This window comes from Protopterus annectens, chromosome 2.part1 (assembly GCF_019279795.1).
Source record: "Protopterus annectens isolate FY-2018-M chromosome 2.part1, PAN1.0, whole genome shotgun sequence".
In the NCBI taxonomy this organism is placed as follows: Eukaryota; Metazoa; Chordata; order Ceratodontiformes; family Protopteridae; genus Protopterus; species Protopterus annectens.
The window spans coordinates 583426087-583447074 of record NC_056729.1 but is presented as its reverse complement, the minus strand read 5'-3'; positions in this window follow the sequence as shown (position 1 = coordinate 583447074).

Genomic DNA, 20988 nt, shown 5'->3' with positions numbered 1-20988 from the left:
TGTGATATCTGCATGTCAAAATATCCATAACATTGCATATTTTGTTTTTTCAAGAGGGAGAATGTAGATCAGAGAGCATGTTTTATGTTCTGTAATCTTTAAGTAGCACATCAAAGACTGAGAGAGGACATATAAATATCAAGCACGTGCCATTTCTAGTGCCATTTTGAGAATGCAGCCAAGGAGTAAACATACATGAATACAGCAGTTAATTTGTATATGTTACTTAAGTTAAAGTCAGTAAACGTCTATCATGATGTGGTTGTATAAAATAAATCTGCTTAAACAGAACCCACAAAGACTCTTCTATTATATCCAAAGTAAAAGAGTGACAATAACCCCTCCAGTTATAACTAGGGAACATGTACTGGCTGTACTTGCTAAATCCAAAAACTCAGCCCAAATGCGCCCCATAACATCCCAGGATACCTCCTGAACAGTCTAAAATATGACTTATCAGGACCCCTGGAATCATTATTTAACTATAGCTTAAACCAGGCTTTGTGCTATGTGAATGGAGGATTGCAGCTGTCACCCCCCTTCATAAGGGAGGGTCTTCAACATGTCCTGGAAACTACAGACTTATCTGTCTGACTAGTCTGCAAAGTCATGGAAAGAATTATCATGGAAATTATTAACAAGTACATGGCTTTGTCAAAGGTAGGTCATGCTTACTGAAGCTGCTCGACTTTGAAAAGGTCGCTAAGGCAATGTATGAGGCATACCTCTCAGCTTTTTATCTCAAGAAATCTGGACAAAGAGTAAAATAATGGGGGGGCAAAGGCCCAAAAATAGGGACAGATTAAAAATATTATCTTATATACTTAGAAAGTTACTAGAACAATTGGATTTGTATTAGCATACAATTTTATAAAGGATATGAAGCCTGAAACTCAAATGTAGGTCATTATTTAATGACTTCAATCCTCACTGATTTACCAGAAAACCACAAAACTTATGACTGGAAGACCAAAAATATGAGGCAATAATTGGACATTCTGTGAAAATCTGTACAGTTGAAAGGTATGGTTTGAGGAGAAAATGATGCATATGGCCTACTTAGATCTGGCTAAAGAATTTGATGCAGTACCCCCACTTGGGTGTTGCCAATAAACTTACAGAACTAGGTCTAAACCACTTTTTAACAAGCTGGCTCAATGATAAGACCCAGGAGGTTAGAATCGGTGAGGCCACCTCTACAAAGAGGCTAGTCACCAGTGGAATTTCCCAGGGCTCTGTGCTAGGTCCACTCTTTTTTGGCATCTGCTTCTTGGATGTCAACACCAATGTCAAAGGCCTTTGGCTAAACAAGCTTGCAGATGATTGCAAACTGGCAGCAAACACTTAATCACTGCAATATGACAACACCCTTCAGGAAGGTCTAACACAGACAAACGCTTGGTGTCAAAACTATGCATTAAAATTCAGTACCAGAAAATGTATTATAATATCTTATGGGAAGTAGGCCAACCTTTAAGTACATCATCAATAAACCCCCCCAAAAGGTTGATTCATTAGTTAGGCATCTGGGAAGTAATGTAGATAGTAACATAGCCTTCAACTAACATATGACTAATGTAGTAAGAAATTTTTTCCATGTTGCTCAACTTATAAGCAGGGGTATGGCGTCTAGGTCAAGAGAAGTCATCATACCACTGTACTCAACCCTTATCAGACCCATGTTAGGCTATAATGCCCCATGCAACAACTGGAATGTCCTTTCAAAAAGAATGCATGGAGTAAACACAGTGTCCTATGCTGATTGCCTCGGAGTCCAGTCTCTTTGCTCAGTATCCTACAGACTTTTGAGAGCTGATCTTTGCCTGGCATACAAGGCATCCCTGGACCCTGTTTTGATGAACCATTTGCACATCTGCAAAACAAACAGCATCAGGACTACTAGATTAAAACATCTAAATTTTGCTTGCGACATAAGGACATATTAGAGAGACAGATATGTTTCAGAGAGAATTCACATTCTGTGGATAGGCTCCCCATCCATATGAAGCAGAGTTCCTCCCTATCCCTATTCAAGAGCAACTTAGGCCAATAGATGGGTAATCAGAAATTCACCAATGATCTGATGCTTATGTTGGTGATGGTCAGAGGCAGTCAGTAAATCACTCCCTCTATAAATCAAATTTGTGGGCCACATTTGGGTTGCACAACTAGGCTTATACGGGCCATAGTGGTCGTTAGCCTAGTGTACACCTATGAACCTATAAGGGTGAATATGGCAGCTTATGGGTCAAACTGACACCATACTGCAAGGTGTACACCTGCATGGGTGCATTATGCAACACCTGTACTTTAAGCAACTGTCACTGCTACTGGGTAGTGTTACTCTGGTTAGGGAACTACCTGATGTGAATACTCTTGCCTCTTAATTTAGGCATATACAAAATTGCTAGTAAGACTTGGTTTGGCAACAAGAATTTAAAGTGCATTGCGGCTTATTCTTGTTTTTAACATAATGAGTCAATTATCTTGTAATATAGAATCATGCTTAGGTCATAGACATTACTAAATAAGGAAGTACATTTGTCATCACACAAGTTTTTTTTCTTGACAAAACTTTTACACTTGCTCAAGCAGGGATACAACTTATAACTGATGTCTCATTTTCGTTAAATGGCTTGCTCACTTAAAATTACAGAGTATCTGAAATAATGGAGATGAAATAAATCAAACATTGCACTCTGGATGAAGAACAGTAAGCAATTCATCTACAGATTAAAATCTTTTTTTTATATTAACTACTAGATAAACTGTTTTACTTTTTTCAAAGAGATTTTGAGATTTAAAATTGCTAATATACACTGAACTCATGTAGAAAAATTAATTTAAATCTGTAATCTTTATAACAATAAGTTTCTTTGTGAATATGTATACACATGCACCTGTGCAAAACAGCTTGGCTATAATCACAATATACTGTTTTTTGAAAAGTACTATACTTTAATAATACAGTTTGGGTGAATTCAGTAAAGCCGGCACACTTTTTTTTTTTTTTTTTTTGTGTACGCATCGTGCTGCGTACATGACCGCAAACATTTTTAGTTTCAGTAAACATTGCTTAGCGGTGTGCAAGCACACACAAACAGGGAAACTTCTATGCAATGCAAATTTCTCTTAAGCAGGTAAATCTTATGCAAATGAAGTAGGTTGAGCAACCCAACAAGGTGAAAGGCATCCGTGTAGACTCCATGTCTGTGTTCATAGTGTACGTGGAAATTTCCCCTTACAGGAGTCTACATGAACTGAAGGGGATGTAAAAGTCCACAAATAGGGACATAACTCCCCTGAAAATAGTAGATGACAGACATTTATGTAAAAAACATACATTGTGGATGTTTGTAAAAGGAAGGGATATGTAAAATTAATATTTTTTTAAACACTTTTTGCATGTTTGCACTATGCGCCACATTGCGCAAACATCCTTAACAGGAAAAAAAATGTAAAATAACATCAACAATGTAGTTTACACAAAGATACTGTAGGACCCTACATCGGATCCATACAATGGTACAGTCATGTTGTTACCTAGCTTACACTGCCAAGAACCGTGTAGTCTGCAGTCCATCAGCACAAATATGTATGCAAATGAGGTTCCTTTGTTGCATTGCTAAAAGGAGCAACTGTGTCCACATATCCCATTTGAGTAGGCACCTACATGGTTTTGATATTCCCACTGTGTTACTTTTAGAATTTTTTAGTGCTCAGCATGCATGCTTGCCCATTGTGCCGCATAGCTGAGCATGTTCATGCAAGCAGACTAGCCACATGACTGTGATGCCATAGGCATCTGTCAAAGAAAACTGGCTATATTTGATTACTAATATATACTTTTGTATAAGCTACATATAGTGCTGCATCACACAATGAAGTAGGCCCTTTTAAATCAAGTCAGTTACATCCTAGGCAGGTGAACTGCATCATAATTAGCCAATCCTCCATGGTGGACTTAAAGCAGAACTGTATAAAGTATGCATACAACCTACATTCTGATTTTCCTTCAATACTCTGAAGCATTGGAGTAGACACTTGAAATTTTAACTGAGATAATGCTAGGGGCTGCAGCAGGCTTTCTACATCTGTATATGCTAGATGCTGAAGTCAGAGCTGCTGATGCTGTTGATAATAGGCCTAGGCTGAGTGCTCAGGCCCAGGGTAACCTTCCAGGAGCTTCATGAACTGGAGATCATAGAGTGCTACAGGGTGGACAGGGATATATTACAAGAGCTCAGTGAGGTCTGCTGCCCTCAACAGAGAGCCAGAGCTAACAGAGGTGAACCCATTCTAGTGGAAACTAAGGTACGTGTGGCCCTTAAGATACTAGCTAGAGGTACCTTTCAAAGACGAGCTGGAGACATGATGTGGGTGTCACAGGCATCTGCATCCTGGATACCCTACCAATTTCTGGATGCTTTGTTCCCACATGCCAGTGAGCACATATCTTTTCCCCTTGACCCTGTGGTGAGGGACAGCAGTATGCAACATTTCTGCCATGTAGCACACTACACTGAAGTACTGGGTGCCACAACTTGCACTCATGTACACATCAAGGCACCACCTGGTGAGCAGGGTAGAATCTATATTAATTGTAAGGGATACCACTCCATCAACTGCCAAGTCAAGAGAAAAGCCCAGGGGATCATATTGAATGTGTATGCTGGCAACCCTGGCAGTTACCATGACTCCCATATCTGTTACACTTCACAACTGTGCCAGATGTTTGCTAGGGGGACATCCCACAGGTCCATTTATTGGGGGATGCTGGCTAAGCTCTGGAACCGTGGATGATGACACCCATCAGAAATGCACCCACACTCACAGAAGAACACTATAATAAGGCACACGTACAAACTAGCAACATCATAGAGCATGTTGAAATAAAAAAAGTAAAATTTATTCAGCTACTGCAGAAATAATATAGCAGCATCAATGTAGCAAATCCACAGTTATAAAAACCAACAAACTGGATTAGCAGTTGGTGAATAAACAGTGATAGGTATCTTGTAGCAACACAAAATTCAATATAGCTCCACAGTATGACCTCGTACGTACACAGTAGTATAGTGGATTGTTATGTTATATCATTGTAGCTATGGACTGGGTACATTATGCAGGTAACTATACTGGGTTATTTGGACAGAAATTACATCCACTTGGGACAACAGACACCCATTCCACTAACATGTCACTATTTACATTCGGCAGGCCTCATGCATGGAATATTCATCCAGTCCGACTGCAATACATTACTAGTACATCATTCAAGGGACATGTTAGAAAGTGAGGTTAAATGACAGTCAGACTAGTGTGTGTCCTACCAGAACATGGGCTTTTGTCCCCCACCCTTCAAAACAGCAGTGCCCCCTTGTAACTGCCATAAAAATAAATCCTCTATGCTGTATGAGCATTTCACACAGTTAGTATGCCACACAGCATCAGGACAGTAATGTACAATTTGAACTTACATATTATGTACTATTTAACTGAAAATAGCAAAGTACATATTTATGCAGGTGATGCTGTGATGAATGATCCCCTGTCTATCAAGCAGCCTCTGTGGCTCAAAAGACTAAGGCAGTTAACTTGTGTGATGGTGTTCAGGGTTCTGATATCCAGATATTTGGCATATTAAGGAGTTATAAGTAATGTTTTACAGACTGTGACTCTGTGTATGCTATGCTAGTATTAACCTATTTCTCATATCAATTACACATTTGCATCTGCTGTGATGTAATTTATAGAGATTTGACAGGGTCATACACAAAACACTGATCAGTAAACTAGAACAACTTGGTATTGATGCACTCTTGATAAGATGGATAGCTGCATGGCTTACATATAGGACTTGGCAAGTATCATACAGCAATTAGACAAGTGAAATAATTGGTTACAGTCAGAGTGTCCCACAGGGCTTTGTTCTAGGCACAAACTTGTTCAGATTCCTCTGTAGACCTATCTATTTCATTTGAGCTGTTTTACAGTCTGTATACAGATGACTTGAAATTAGGTATACTGATTACATGTGTTATAAATCGGGCATGTTTGACAAATAACTTGACTAAATTGACCATTTGGGCACAGGAGTATAATATGCTGATAAATACATCAGAAATTAAGCATATGAGATTTAGAAGATATACATAGAAATTAAAACCACCTTACCACCTATCCACGACTTGTACTTATCCGGATGTATCAGCAGTGCCACAGGAATAATTTTAAGACTCCACTCACCCTGCTTACAGACTATTCCTGCATCTAACATCTGGAAAGTGCTTCCGAAGCATATGTTGCAGAACTATGAGATTCAGGAACAGCTTCTTTCCTAATGTCATCAGACTGCAGAACTTTAGTAACCATTACATTTCATGATGTCCAACTGGGTCAGTAGAAATTGTCGCAGATTGTGCATTAATCTGGTTGCCAGTCTAATCTAATACTTAGTGCAATATTCACTATAACTGTAACTTATAGGCCATCTAGTGCAGTAACAATGCATTAAAATATGTCTTCTTTCACTGCAATATTTGTTGTGAATTCATAAATTAACCATAGTGCAATACACTAAGGTCTATAGTGCAATACTCTAATATTCACAGTGCAATACTCAAATATCTGTTTCTGTGCAAGAATCAATGTAATGTCTTAACCAAGTACCTGTGCAATACTAATGTCTCATGCAAGCAAGTTAAGTGTTCAGTTTGAAAAGTGTTAAAATGTGTTTCTAATTATGTGCAATATTAGTCTGTCTACCTGCATATCCATGATGTAATAGCTAGGTGTTATATGTGTAAATGTCTGAGAAAATAGTCTATATATTGTCTACACATTGAATCCAGAGACGCAGGATTTCATTCAGTTTTTGCACTTGTGTGATTTCTGAATGACAACAAAGTTTACTTTGACTTTGACTTTAGAAAGGTGAATATTACACACAGCACACAGTGATTGAAACTGTAGATTCATTTATGGACCTGAATGTATAGGTGGATACAGCTTTGAGTGTTTTTAATCATATCACAATCCCAGCCTTGAGTACAGCTGGCTATGGAGTGGAGTCAGTTTATGGAACATTAAGTCTCTGATGTAAACTATGCTCCACCCATTTGTGTGCTACTTAGCAATGCACAAACAAGCCAAAAATACCACTGCACATGCCCATACACTTAGTTAAGCAGACAGAAAATTCAAAACATTATTTACATATATATGTATGTATGTATTGTGAAAAGGGAGGAGAACAAGCTAAAATTAAAGATGAAAGCAAAGTATCTAAATATATAGAAAATGCAACACAATGCTATCTGGCAAACAGATGGTTTTTGATACAGATATTTTTGTAGTGGAATTTTTGAGCCCTTTGGGATTGGTACTGAATGCACATGTCACTGTGATGACCCTACTCTGGGACAGTAATCAAGGAGCCTGAATCCTCACCCCAGACACTAGAGAGTTCACTTGGAACAAAATGAATACACCCAGTATTTCCAGATGCAGCTCTCTGCAACATGCAGAATTTCCCTTAAGAGCACACAGGGGGCACACTCAGTCCAGGGGCTGGGTTTATCTGTCTCTCTCTCTCTCTCTCTCTATCTCTCCAGGTCCCAAGTAAGACTCCCCACTGGCACAGCTGTAGAGTTGAGTCTACAGCCAAGTGTCCAAGCCAAGTCCGCCACCACCCTCTCTGTGAAACAAGTGCTTCACGTCTCTGCTCCAAGCAGCTGACACACAAACACTCCTTGAGATTTGATTTTTCACACATACACTCACCTGGGAAAGACTGGCACAGATTTAAAAGTTATGCCCCCTTCTGCCCAGACTATAAAGTAGTTAATGCCACCAAACACTCCAAAGCCAGCTACTCTAAGGCTCTTACAAGGGTATTCAGTTATACTGAGTGAAATTAATATTAGTGCAAATGGTAATATAGTAAGGCTTTCAATAATGGCCCAGAGTCACCAAATAGATATGAGTACTCTCAAAGGTTAAATATTCTCTAAAGGAGCAGCCACAATGAAAAGTTTAAATATATTTAATAATAAATAATAAAAGAACATGAAAATACTAAATATTTATTTACAATAAACACCAGATTTGCAATCACAGGAAATATTAAAAATAACACAGGTGGAAAGGTTCACACAGTTACAGAAAAACAATACTTAACTAATCTCACCATATTGTTCTGAATGATTTAAAGAATTATTATTCCCTGGTTACTTACTAGAGCAATGCAAGATGTCATAGGTGAGAGATTTTTAGTGATGGATTACAGAATGACATCACATACATCTGGTCATCTGACTTCTGGTTCCCATGCTACCCCCTTGGCTAGAAGCTGTCAGGATTTAGCATATATGTGTCAATAATACACACATAGAGCCTTGCTAAGATCTGCTGTAGCTCCTGGAAGTCATAAAACAATTTCATACCTCCATCCTTCCAGAGTAGCAATTAGTTCACCCCAAGGAGAATGCAGAAAGCTTCCTAGTACAGACCTTTTGTCTCTGACCGCATTGAGAACTGTAAGATACACTCTTTATGGCCTAAGCCAGGTAATTTAATTGCAAACTATTTTCAAAGTTAGGTGGATTGAGATTACCCTCTTCTCTTCCAGAATCCTCTGTTAATACATATACATTTAAACAGTTACAATAATACATGTATATTTCTTTTTTCCATCCAGCAGGGCACACTGTTGATACATTTTTAACATAAGCAGCTTTACAAATACAGTTTTCAGCGCAAACATCTGTACAAATCAGTTTGATATACAAATGACATATAATTCTTTACAAAATTCCAGCTATCTGTGCTGGCATATGTTACATATCTACTGCTCTACTTCTCCAGGCAAAGCAGGAAATACCTCACATCATCACACTCACAATTTGTGGAGAGAAATGGTTAGACAGCTATGTGAGTGAAGTGTGTTAGAGTGAGGTGGAAAAGCATTTGAAAGCTTTTATACCTAGTATTTCAAGTTTGGAGATGGACATTTTTTCACTCTCCTTTACCTGTCATTTTTCTCCCCATCCTTCTCCCACTTGATCCATTTGTTTTGTATGGAGTGTGAAACAGGCATCTCTTGGTTAGAGAGTCCTAAAACACATTCATTCTTGGGTGGAAATTCTTATTAGTCCATTATTCCTCTTCTGGCAAAAGTCAGTTGGTAGGGGAAGGCCATTTCCAAGGTCCAAAAGAGTTGCCTATCCCTGTCCCTTGCTTTTGCAATCATGCTTGTCTAGCACCTTCTGTAAGTAGAATGTGCAGCAGACTTTAGTTCAAGGTTGTCCCTTGCCTCCACAAGGTACATAATCCAGCAGGATAAGCACCTCCAACTCACAGAAAGGCACTGCAGGCAAGCTTTCCCAATCCCCACTGGGAGATTATGTTCCATGTGTGTGCCCCTAAATATGCACCCCTCCCATCCCTACACCCAGAGAGACGAGAACGTGCACCAGCCCTTTGTCATGCACCACCCCTTCATTCCTCTCTCTCTCCCTCTGTCAGCTCTGTGATGCCCATTCCCTGGCCCAGCAATCAGGGAGCCTGAAGCCTCACCACTAACACCAGGGAGGCCATCTCATAAGCATAGTACATTTTATTGTTTTGAATAAATTTACATAGCTTGGCTATAAAATAGTGAAGATTTGAATATCCCTAGTTATAACACAAACAAAAATAACTGGCTTAATATACTGAGCCTAATTTTACTAATTGCACAGTAAAAATTTATCATAATGGGCAATGTAACCCCAGTGACACAGACCAGTATTTCAGTTTGACTAGAAGGTAAACAACTGTCTCTCCTGTGAGAACTCATGGGATTCCTCAAAGGATCCTGTTCCAAAGCACCTTAGCTCAATCTCTAATCTGCTATCAGTTCCTGTAAGCTAGGTCTAAGTCTCCTCATGTCTTTCATGGGAAGCCTCTGTTTTTTGCATTTGGATTTTTATAGTGGTCATGGTCCTGATGCGATGGGATTTCAAGGTAGTGCCGAGGTTTAAGTCTTTATGGATTTCTGAAATGCATGCAGAGATTGGCAGGAGAAGAACATCAGATTCAGATTAGATCCAGAGCTGAAGTTTCAGTCTTCAGGAATCTCTGTGCAGTTACTGGCTCTCTCTAGTCTGGGTGAGGTGAATAATCCATGGGTCTGAGACAGGAGGGCCTATTTTGGAGACTCTACATCCTCTTGTGGGGGGGGGAATAATCTGGTGAAGATGAACACCAAATAAAATGTGGGTACAATGACATCCTTGTGAATGCTTTTCTGATCTTCTGTGAAAGAGCTGCAATGTTGGGTGTGAATGTTTTCACTGACTTCCTTTGGGTGTAGTGGGTTTGATGAGGTGTTTTTATTTGTGGGTGTCTTTGTTTATTCTTTTTTGGGTTTTGGTTTGGGTTGTTGTTAGGGACTATACATTTTTTTGGTTTTTAGTTTTTCCGTCTGCTCGGCCTTTTCTGTTTTTGTGTTGTTTTGATGTGTATGGTGCACCAGTTGTCCGCTTGCAGGAGGCCTTCTAGTTTGTGTGTGTGTCTGCACTCCTTCCAGCTAGCCTTGTTAGATTTTTAGTCATCTGCAAAGATGGTCCAGAGTTTATCCGATGTTGACATTCAAACTTGGATCTGGCTTGTGATTGGCTTAACTGATCACACAATGTCCAAGTGTTTTTTTTGTCTTTTCTGGTCTTGCTTTTGTGCTTTGGGTTTGATCTAGTCATTTGTTCTCTTTTAATCTGTTGAGAGCTCCAGTGATGTCTAGAGATGGGGCAGCTGAGCTTAGTTGTAGCCAGTTAGAGCTAAGCAGTATAGACTGCTTTGCTGAAGCTGTTAGAGCTCTAGTTACTGTTTTCAAAAAGTTTTGATGCTGGCTACAGAGACTGACTAGGACAATCTTGGAACTGGGTGGGCCCCGGTGTCTGTAGGTCCAAGTGTCTCCCCTGTCTCTATTTATCTAAGCATGATTTCCTGGTCTTTTGCTTCCTTTCCCAGATGATCTTCAAGCTGCTTGGGCGGTAGTTTTGCCCCCCGTGGTGGTGTGACCTGGGGGTTGCTTTTGGTCTTTCTGGACAGGTGCCAGTGTGGCTGGTTAAAGGTTAAGTGTACATAGTGTGGTATTAGCATTTTAAATGTTCACTTCCCTCACGCAACTTGCTAACCGAGTTCACCCACATGTCCATTGACCTTGGCTTGATTATGTGCTTTTTGTTTTGTTGTGGGTTTATCTCATTGGGACATCACTTTTGACAGGGAGATTATTTCTTCTTTTGGGAGTGATTTTTGATTTTTTTTGACTGAACCTGGCAGCTTTGCACTGAACCTGTCATGTCAGCCAGAATTCATATCATATGTTTCAGTGTATTTTATGTTGTTGCAATATCTGTGGGTTCAGTGTATCTTATGTTGTTGAAAGAAGGCTTTGTGGTTATGAAGAAGGCTTTGGTTATCTTTTACATAGCTGAGCGTTTTTTTTGTGTTAAGTTGGCCTGTTTTTTTCAGAGAGAGAACATAGTTTTTGTCTTCTGTTTTTGAGAGAAGAGAACATTTCTTAGCTTTTCCTTCTTTTATACATTTTGTTTTTTTCTTGCTTTTGCTCTGTGACAGCACAGCTTGCCACCCTTTGGGTGGAGATCTTTGTTTGAGTTTGAGGGATTTTGATCATGATGCATGAGGAGATGATTTCTTTAGATTGCATGATGCAAATTGGTTTTGATTGTGTGGATTGTGTTGGGTGGGATTGGATACCACATCAACCATCTCAGTCTTAAGAAAAGCAGAGAAGATTTTCAGAATTTTGGGAAGGGGCCACTGTGGGGGTGGAGGTGGGGGGGTGGAGGTGGATATGTACATCCAGGGTGTGGGGTGAGTGGTATGTGGGTCAAATAGTGGTTGGTTTGTTTACATGTTTGTGATGATCAGGGTGTGGTGCATTATCTTTTGTGGTTTGTGGTGTAGTGGACTAGTTTAGTGCATTAGGTAGTTTCCATGAATTCCCCAGTTCATTTGCATTTTAGCTAGGGTATTCAATGTAATATTATTAATCTAATCTATATGTTCTAAGTCTCCTAGTAGGATGTTATTTTAGTTTTCATTCATATTGGTCAATATCTTCAAATGTCTGAGGAAGGTTGGGAAGGCTGAGGGTTCTTTGGATTGGGGTTTAGTAACTTGTTGTATATCCTTTTTATCATCTCAGGTTTTGCTATATATAGTTTTATATATGGCTGGTTATGCTACATGTTATGCTTGGACAGTTGGGGTGTCCTTTATGGTGATGTGGATGTCCCTCCCCTTTTATGGGTGTTGGGGGGGGGGGCCTGCAACTGGGTATAATCTGGTAAGGCTATGGGTGCCAGGTGCTCTCGAGCCCCTGGAACCTTGTTGCAGACTGCACACAGGTCGATGTTCTCCGCCGACATGCCCACCATCTTGAGGGCCTACATGCTTGGTGGACTTCTGCATTAGAGCAGATTTTTTTTAGTTTTTTTCCATTTTTGTTTCTCTTTTTTTTTTTTTTTTTTTAGCCTTGCCTAAAAAAAAAGAGCCTTTTTCAAAAAAGCCAGCCCATGGGGTGAAGCCCAAGCCCAGCCATGAGAGGTGTAAGCAGTGGTGAGAGGTGTGGTGTGAGCAACATGTGTGGCCAGGTCCAGGCAGAGGCAGACATCCCATGATGACCATGATTACATCAATTTTTAAAGCTTGAGCCAATGATTAGCCAATTATTAATTGTGATCATCTTGTGGTGGGCAGCTTGGGTATCATTCTTGGTGAGGCAGGTCTCTCTCAGGGGGCAGAGTCGGAGAGCTCTCTCGCTCATACTCTATGAGGCTTCTCTCTAGGTCCTCAACACCAGCATGGACAGGTCATTAACACACATTGTAGGAATCTTGGTGACCTGAGGACTGCTGCTTTGTGTATGTTGGTGGCCAGTGCCCCCATGTAGCGGATCCAGTTCTCCCTAGACAGCCTTCAGCCTGGTTCATCCTTGTTCAGCCTGGTCAGAGCTATCTAGTCTACCTATTCTACCCATCATAGAGGTTATAGGTTTAGCCTAAAGGGTGTGATGATTGATTTACACTTGTTATTTTTGCATGTGTGTGTTTTGTGTGTTTTTGTTTTGTGGTTTTTTTTTGTGTTGGGAGGTTTTGTTGTTGTTTTTTTTTTTTGTTTTTTTTTAGAGTTATTTTTAGCCTTTTGTGTGTTATGTTTTTGTTTTGCAGTTGGGTATATGTGGGAGGTATGGGGTTGTGTGTGTTGTGTGCCATCTCCTCCTGTCTGGTCATGCCAGCCCTGAGCCCTGAGAGTTGAGAGAGAGCTCAGTTTGGCTATATAGTTGCATCTCTCACATTTATTTGTGTTTGTTGGGAGGAGGAGTTGGTTGTCTGTGTACATGAGACAAATGTAGCATTGTCTCAGACAGAAAATGCTCATATAGGAGAAAGGGATAACAAATACACAGTAAAGCACAATTTCTCTTAAGTGCATACAGCTATCACAGTCAGTCTGGGGCTGGTTGCTCCCTTGCTCTCCAGGTCCGCAATAAGATTCCCCACTGGCACAGCTATAGGGTCCAGATCTCAGCCTAGCTGGCAAGCTAACCTCCAGTACCCCTCTCTGTCCCACCAGTGCTTCGTGTCCCTGCCCAGGTAGCTGACTCACACACACCTTGAGATAAGTATTTATACAATTTTACAGACACTTCTGGGAAAGGCTGACACAGATTCTCCAGCTGTACCCCTTTACCCAGACTATACGGTAGTAATTACTGCCACCACTAGCTAATACTTATCAGCTACACAAAGGCCCTTAAAAGGGTGTCATATTATTACTGTGCAATATTATTATCCAATTGGTAATATAGCTCAGGGCTAAAGCTCTAAGATAGGCTTAGACAGTAAACTCTATAAATATGCAATGTACTCTAGAGCTACCTTATCTCTACACAAACCAGCCACAGGTAAAATGTTTTTAAAATATATAATAATAAATAATTAAAACACAAGACAATACTACTACAATACAATGCTACTCAAGAGTTCAGAGATCACACAGAAACTTAAAATAATCCCGTAGTACAGTTCTGACATAACAGAAACACACTTAGTCTAATCTTTATAGTCCTAGCTATTCTTACAAGAAAACATACTTCTAAAGTAACTTACTTACACATAGCAAGGCAGTGCTGAGTTGAATAGTCAGACAGAAAATGCTTACAGTCTCTCTCTGAGCAATAGTTTTTAAATCATTAACAAAGATCTCTGCTGGGCCCTCCCAGATTACATCATTTTGACACAGGTTTTCCCAGTAATACACATTACATCATTTTGATACTTAATCTGGAGTTCCCAGGCCACACTGAAACTGCATTTACATTCTTTTACACATAGAGCAACAAAGAACATTCCACATGTAAATTCTGGTCATTAACATTAACCTTAAAATGATAGGCAGGATGTTTACTCCAGACTCATCGAATCCAAATTCTAACTTCAAAGGACATACAAAACATAATTTTAATTTCAACGAACATTTGAAATGCTTGGCTTAGTTTTCCTTACAGCAGATGGCAATGTTGCTACAATCTTAAGTTCACATTTTACAGTGTTTTTTTTTTTTTCATTTAAGAAACAAGCCTGTATTTTATGTTTATATTTACAAATGCCAGAATTATGTATCAAATTCTATCTGGCTAGGCTGGCAGCCTTCACCCATCTTCTACCAGTCTTCACAAGCTCAATGAGGCATAAGTGCCACTAATCAAACTTAGGTTGCCTGGATTACAGTGGGGGCTTTATCGATCTGTGTCATAAGTCTGGTTCATAGGTTCAGAGGTATATAATAGGCTAATGACCACAGGGCCTTTATCTATCTAGCTGCGCAACCCAACCCAATTTTGTCCTCATGTAACATGGGTGTCTATTTGGAGGGGCATGTTATTTAGGATGCTGCTAAAAGTTTAATGGAGGGGGAGGGGTATGTTAGTTAGGGAGTATTTACTTTCAGCCTCTGTCTATCAGAGACATGGGGGCCAGACTGGGGGTGAATTTTTAATTTCCCATCCAATGGTCAAGGTTACATTTGAATAGGGTTAGGTTGGACTTAACTTGGATGAGCATCATTTGAGACACATATCTGTCTTAGCAGCATGTTCTAGTTATGTTGCAAGCAAAGTCTGAATCCTTGGATCTAGTATTTCTGGTGCTAGCCTTGGATCTAATGTTTCATATGGGAAAGGTCTATCAGGGTTGTATCTGAAGTTGCCTTATATGCCAGGCATAGATCGCCTGTGAGTAACCTGTTGGAGACTGAGTATAGAGACAGGGCTTTAAGGCAATCTGTACAGGACAATGTGTTAACATTCTGGATTCTCTTTGTAAGGAACCTCTGTGGGCATTTCAGCTGTTGCATATGTCTGATCAGGTACTTGCCAAAAGAGACATTTTACTCAATAATGGGTCTGATAAGGTCTGCATAAAGTGGTACTATAAGTTCCTTGGACCTGGATGCTGTACCTTGACTTAGATGGTGAGTGACATAGAATAATTTTCTTAATACCTTAGTTACATTTTGTTCAAAGGCCAGATTACTATCTACCAATGTTCTCATATTCATAACTACTGGGTGACGTCTTAGGGAGTATTTTATCGATGGAATAATTAACCTGGTTGGAATTTTTCCCAAAAGGCACTATAATGTACTTCTTCTCATTGAATTTTAATTTGTGGCTTTAGCAACAGTTATTTGTCTGTGTTAGACCCTCTTGCGGGATATTAGTGTCATGGAGGAATACGTGATAGCTCCCACTTTACAGTCATCTGCAAACTGAGTGAGCCAGAGGCCTTTGACATTAGCCTTGACTTCCAAGCAGTAAATGCCAAAGAGGAACTGGCCCAGCACTGAGCCCTTAGGTATTCTGTTCATGAGCAGTCTCCTGGTGGAGGTGGTCTCACCAGTCCTGATTTCTTGGGTCCTATCTGTAAGTCAACTGGCAATCCAGCAAGTTACTTAGGAATGTATGCCTAGTTTGGTGAGTTTGTCAATAATACTTGAGTGGGGTATTTTATTGAACACCTTAGCTAGGTCAAGGTAGATGGTATGTACCATGTTTCCTGCATCCATTTCTTGGTGACCCTCTCAAAGAAGTCTACCAGCTTTAGACAGGCATAACCTTCCTTGACAAAACCAAACTGGAATGGGTCCAGTGGCTTTAGGTTGCCATTATCGTTGTTGATCATTTCCATGATAATTTGTTCCATGGCTTTGCATATTAGACTACTCGGACTAATAGGTCTGCAGTTTCTGAGGTCAGTTGATGGTCTACACTTGTGAAGATGGAGAACTGTTCTGGTGCAGCATTCTCCCATACTGGTGAGTACAAGCTCCAGTATATTTGAACCTCTGCTTGGAGTTTGCACTATCTGGCCAAGGGAATTTGTGTCAATAAAGTCTAAAAAATGTTGTGCCTGCAAGTTGGAAGCAATCTATATTTCCCAGTCTATTGAGGTGTAGTTGAAGTCTCCCATGAATGGGGTATTTGACTGGATGGAGAGTGCCTCTAGCAGGTATAGGTACAAGTTAAGGGATTCTTGGGGCATAGAGGGTGACCTATTGTTTGCTATGATATGGTAAGGGACATTATCTATGGTCATTTGCACATGGATGAACTCCAGGGCATTATCCTGTTTATATCTATGTTAATTTGCATGTGGATGAACTCCAGGGCATTATCCTGTTTAACTAACATAGAGGCATATTTTTTGCTAATGTAGATTAAAACACCTCCAGCTTTAGTCCCTATTTGTGCAGCTGATGGTCTAAATGTGTGGAAGGGAATGAAGCTTTGCACTGCCAGAGTACTTTCTGTGGCTTTAAACCTTGTGTTGGTAATGACATAGATGTCTATAGTCTCCTAAGAGAGGAGAGCTTCTAGGGTGTGACGTTTCTTGTTAATGCTGCTTTCATTGAGTAGTAACACTATTAGGTACTTTGGGTTTTATTTGCTATGTTAGAAATTTTTGTTAATTTGGCATTGGCAAAAAAGACTCTGGGGTGGATAAAGTTTTGATCACTATCTGGAAGTTGGGGGACAGGTGCAGACCATCCTTGGCAAAGCAACACGGTCTATTAACCATGTTCTCCCATGCTGACAAATATGGAATCCCCCTGGAATGACACCCGAAACTAAGCCAATTGTTAAAGTCAATCATTTTTTGTTCATACTGTGGCATCTTCCTTGATGAAGGTAGAATGCTGTTCAATGCAAGGCACACACCTGTTTGAAATATGTATTCAGAGAGATCCATAATGTCTCTCATCATATAGTCCAGTGAGGTATGTCTCAGGTCATTTATACACACATAGACTATTATAAAATCATAGTGGTACCTGTGGTTCATTGACTTAAATGCATGTGTCTTACCTGTCAGATCCTGGCTCCTGGTAAGCAGCTAGCCATTATCTCCTCCTTGTCAAGTCTGGTGAGTAGGGCCTCTGTGTGTCATACAATAGAGTCCTCTATGACAGGAGTCCTGTGGAAAGTGCTTGCTTGTCTTATAGGTTCATTCATGGGTTTCCATTTGGGTATAGGCATATTTGTGGTATTTGGTGTTGTTTTTTGGCGTGCACTTTAGAGATTGCTGAAGATAGGCCAAGATTGTTGTTTGTAGGCTTAGAAGGTCTTTGAGGTTTGGGAAGATTGCTTTTTAGTGCCTCAGCATAAGATGCTCTTTGTGTGTGGTGGACACCGTATGTGGTGGATGTAGTTTTTAAGTGAGAGTTTTTGTCTCCAGGGAAATTGTGCATGTACATCTCTTGCATGCTGTTAGTTTCTTTAAGGATTAAAAGGTTGTCTGTGAACATTGCTTGTTCATGTCCAAATAACCACCAGAAAGATCCTGTATTATATATTAGGTAGCTGTAGAACTCCTTCTATGACCCAGAAAAGCCATAATGCCTATCTACAAGAACTAGAATCACTCAGTATTAAACCCAATGACATTTTCTAAGGTGAGCTATACTATCCAACTATAGACTGTAAAGCCTACACCACCACTAGTGCACAAGCACAGAGATTCCTGGGGGAACAACATCTTGGATTTTTTCCTTACTAATATGGGGGCATCTTGCACCATCCCTTGCATATCTTCATCACTTGTTAGGTCCGATCATAAAGCTTTTTCATTTGAAATAAAATTAAAATCAGTGACCCTTTCCACCCATTGTACCTTTAGAAGTTTCTTTAAGATAAATTTCCTACTCCTAAGAGATACATTGGCAAGCTTCAAATCCCTATCAAATCCACTTAACTTCACTTCACTGAATACATAGGAACATACACCACATAAACAGCTGTATAGACGCAGCTGTACCATGTAGAAACAAGTGCAGGGCAAACTCTAGAAATAAACCTCCATAGTGTAACCATAATAACATGCTTTGCAAAATAAGGAAGAGGATTTTGTCCAAAAGTAAGAAGAGTAATTCCCAGAATGACAAAGCCCTTGTCATTGAAATAAACTAACAACTCAGGAGCTTAACAAAATCCACCAAAGTCAAGTCAAGGCCTTTGTCACTTATGTTCATTATCTTAGAAGCACAAAGCAGCAATGTGATAAGCTGATTGTGAGTGATGTTACCTACACTGAGGCCGAAGATATAGCTATCCTACCAGCCAATAAATTCAGCTCAAACTTTACCCCTTTCTCCACTCTCTCTCTGTCCCACAAGATATACCTAAAACTGACTTGCCTCCAGTTATCACACAAGACCAAGTCCAATAAAAGCTACTACAAGTTAAAAATGCTGCACTGATTAATCCTGACACTATCCCTGGATGCATCTTAAATAGCATGGAGCACAATTTAACCACCCTCTAAATTCACTGTTCAGTCTTAGCCTACATACAGGTTTTGCACCAAACAAGTGGAGAAAAGCTACAGTAATTAATTCCCCTGCATTTCACAGACCCAGGCAACTGGAGACCCATATGTCTGAGAAGTCTCATTTGCAAACCTATGGAAAGACTTATCATGGAACTAATCAGTAAGGACATAGGGAGCCTCCAAACACTGGACTCATCTCAATTTGGATTTGTCAAAGACGGGTCATGCTTCCTCATCCTGGTGGACTTTTTTTTAAGAGATCACCAATGCAATGGATGAAGGCAGAATTATACACACCACATACCTCAACTTGGTCAAAGCTTTTGACATAATTCTCCCACTCAAGCATAAGGTAGGTAAATTGGGAATAAACCTCTTCATAATCTACTCCATAGCCAGCTGTCTCACAGATAGTCTGCAGGAGATCAAAATTAATGAAGCTACCTCTACAAAGAGACCAGTCACCAGTGGAGTTCCTGGGGGTTCAGTACTGGGACCTCTCCAGTTCATCTACTTCTCTGAAGTAAAAGCCAGTACCAAACTCTAACTCACTAAATTAACAGATGACTGCAATCTGGGAGCAGTCAATGAATCCCCAAGTGATTTAGCCATCCTACAAAAAGGTTTGTCCCAAACAAGTAACTTGTGCCAGAATTCTGAACTGAAACTAAATGCCAAAAAAATGTATAATCATGTCCTTTGGAAAGTTGTCTACCATGAGAAACTACCACATTGACAATATGTCTGTAAGAGTTGACCCAATTGTTTGAGATGTGGGAACCTATGTAGACAGTGACAACATTTGACCAACATGTGTCCACTGTTGTAAGAAAGTCCTTCTATATTGTGCAGCTTATAAACAAAGGAATTAAATTTCCATTTAGAGATGTCATCATTTCCCTTTACAAAGCCTTGATTAGACCAATCACTGAGTGTAATGCGCCCTTTGGCATGTATCTGTCCAGACACAGGCAACAACTGGAATGTTCACAGAGATACCTTACTAAAAGAATACAGGGCCTAAACAATATGTCCTGTATAGACTAATTCAAAGCCCTGTCACTATAGACTGAATCCTATAGACTGCTAAGTAGTGACCTTTGTCTGACATAAAAGCCATCATCTGACCCAATAATGATGACAGCAAGTCAAATGGCATCTATAGACTGTGAAGCCTATACCACCACTAGTGCACAAGCAGGGATTTAGACCTGTTCTGCAACATCAACAGATATATCTGACAGAGGATACCGCTGCTCTGGAACAGACTCCCCATCCATGTAAAACAAAACTCAACACTGTTCATATTCAAATGCATTTTGGATCTATGGATGCATAATAAGAATTTAGTCCAGGACGACTTTCCAGGACAGCCTCCTGGTCAGAGACAGCTTTTAAATGCTTTATCCCATGCATGGATCTCATCAAATTTTTCTATGGCATGATCCCAGTTATTCTCACTAGGGGTAGCATATAATTATCAACAATAGAAAGGGTAAAGCTAATTTAACACCAGCTGCGATAGGTTAATTCAAGCACCAAAAGGGAATCTGGCTAAGCTTAAAATGACTCACAAGGGTAGCTAGCCTAGTACTTACCAATGAACCTATGAACCTAGGTATGATAAAGGTAGTGAAGGTAGGGAAAGTAATCTGAGTAGTAATATACTGTAGGTTGATGTTACTGACACCATTTCTATTTGGAGATGAGAGGATAATTGATAGCAGTATCAACAGTATCACCTAAGGTGGAAGAAAATAAACTGAAATGTAAAATAAATAAATAAATAAATCACATCTTATAGGCCCTTTCTTAAACTCAAGCCCACATTATGATGCTAAAACGTAATTTATTGCATTGTATTCATATGATGAAGTGTTTTACATTATTTCTATAACATTTGAAGCCTGGGTTGCACTTTTAGTTTGCTGCTAAAAGCTATCACTGAATTATTATTCTGCTTTCTTGCATAACTATTTTCTGCAGCTGAAGAAAGCAGTTCTACCTCTGGCTTTCCTTCTGTTTAATAGGTATTACAATGAGCTGGACTTAGCTGTCTTTGCTGTGTTAACACAATTCTTTGAGG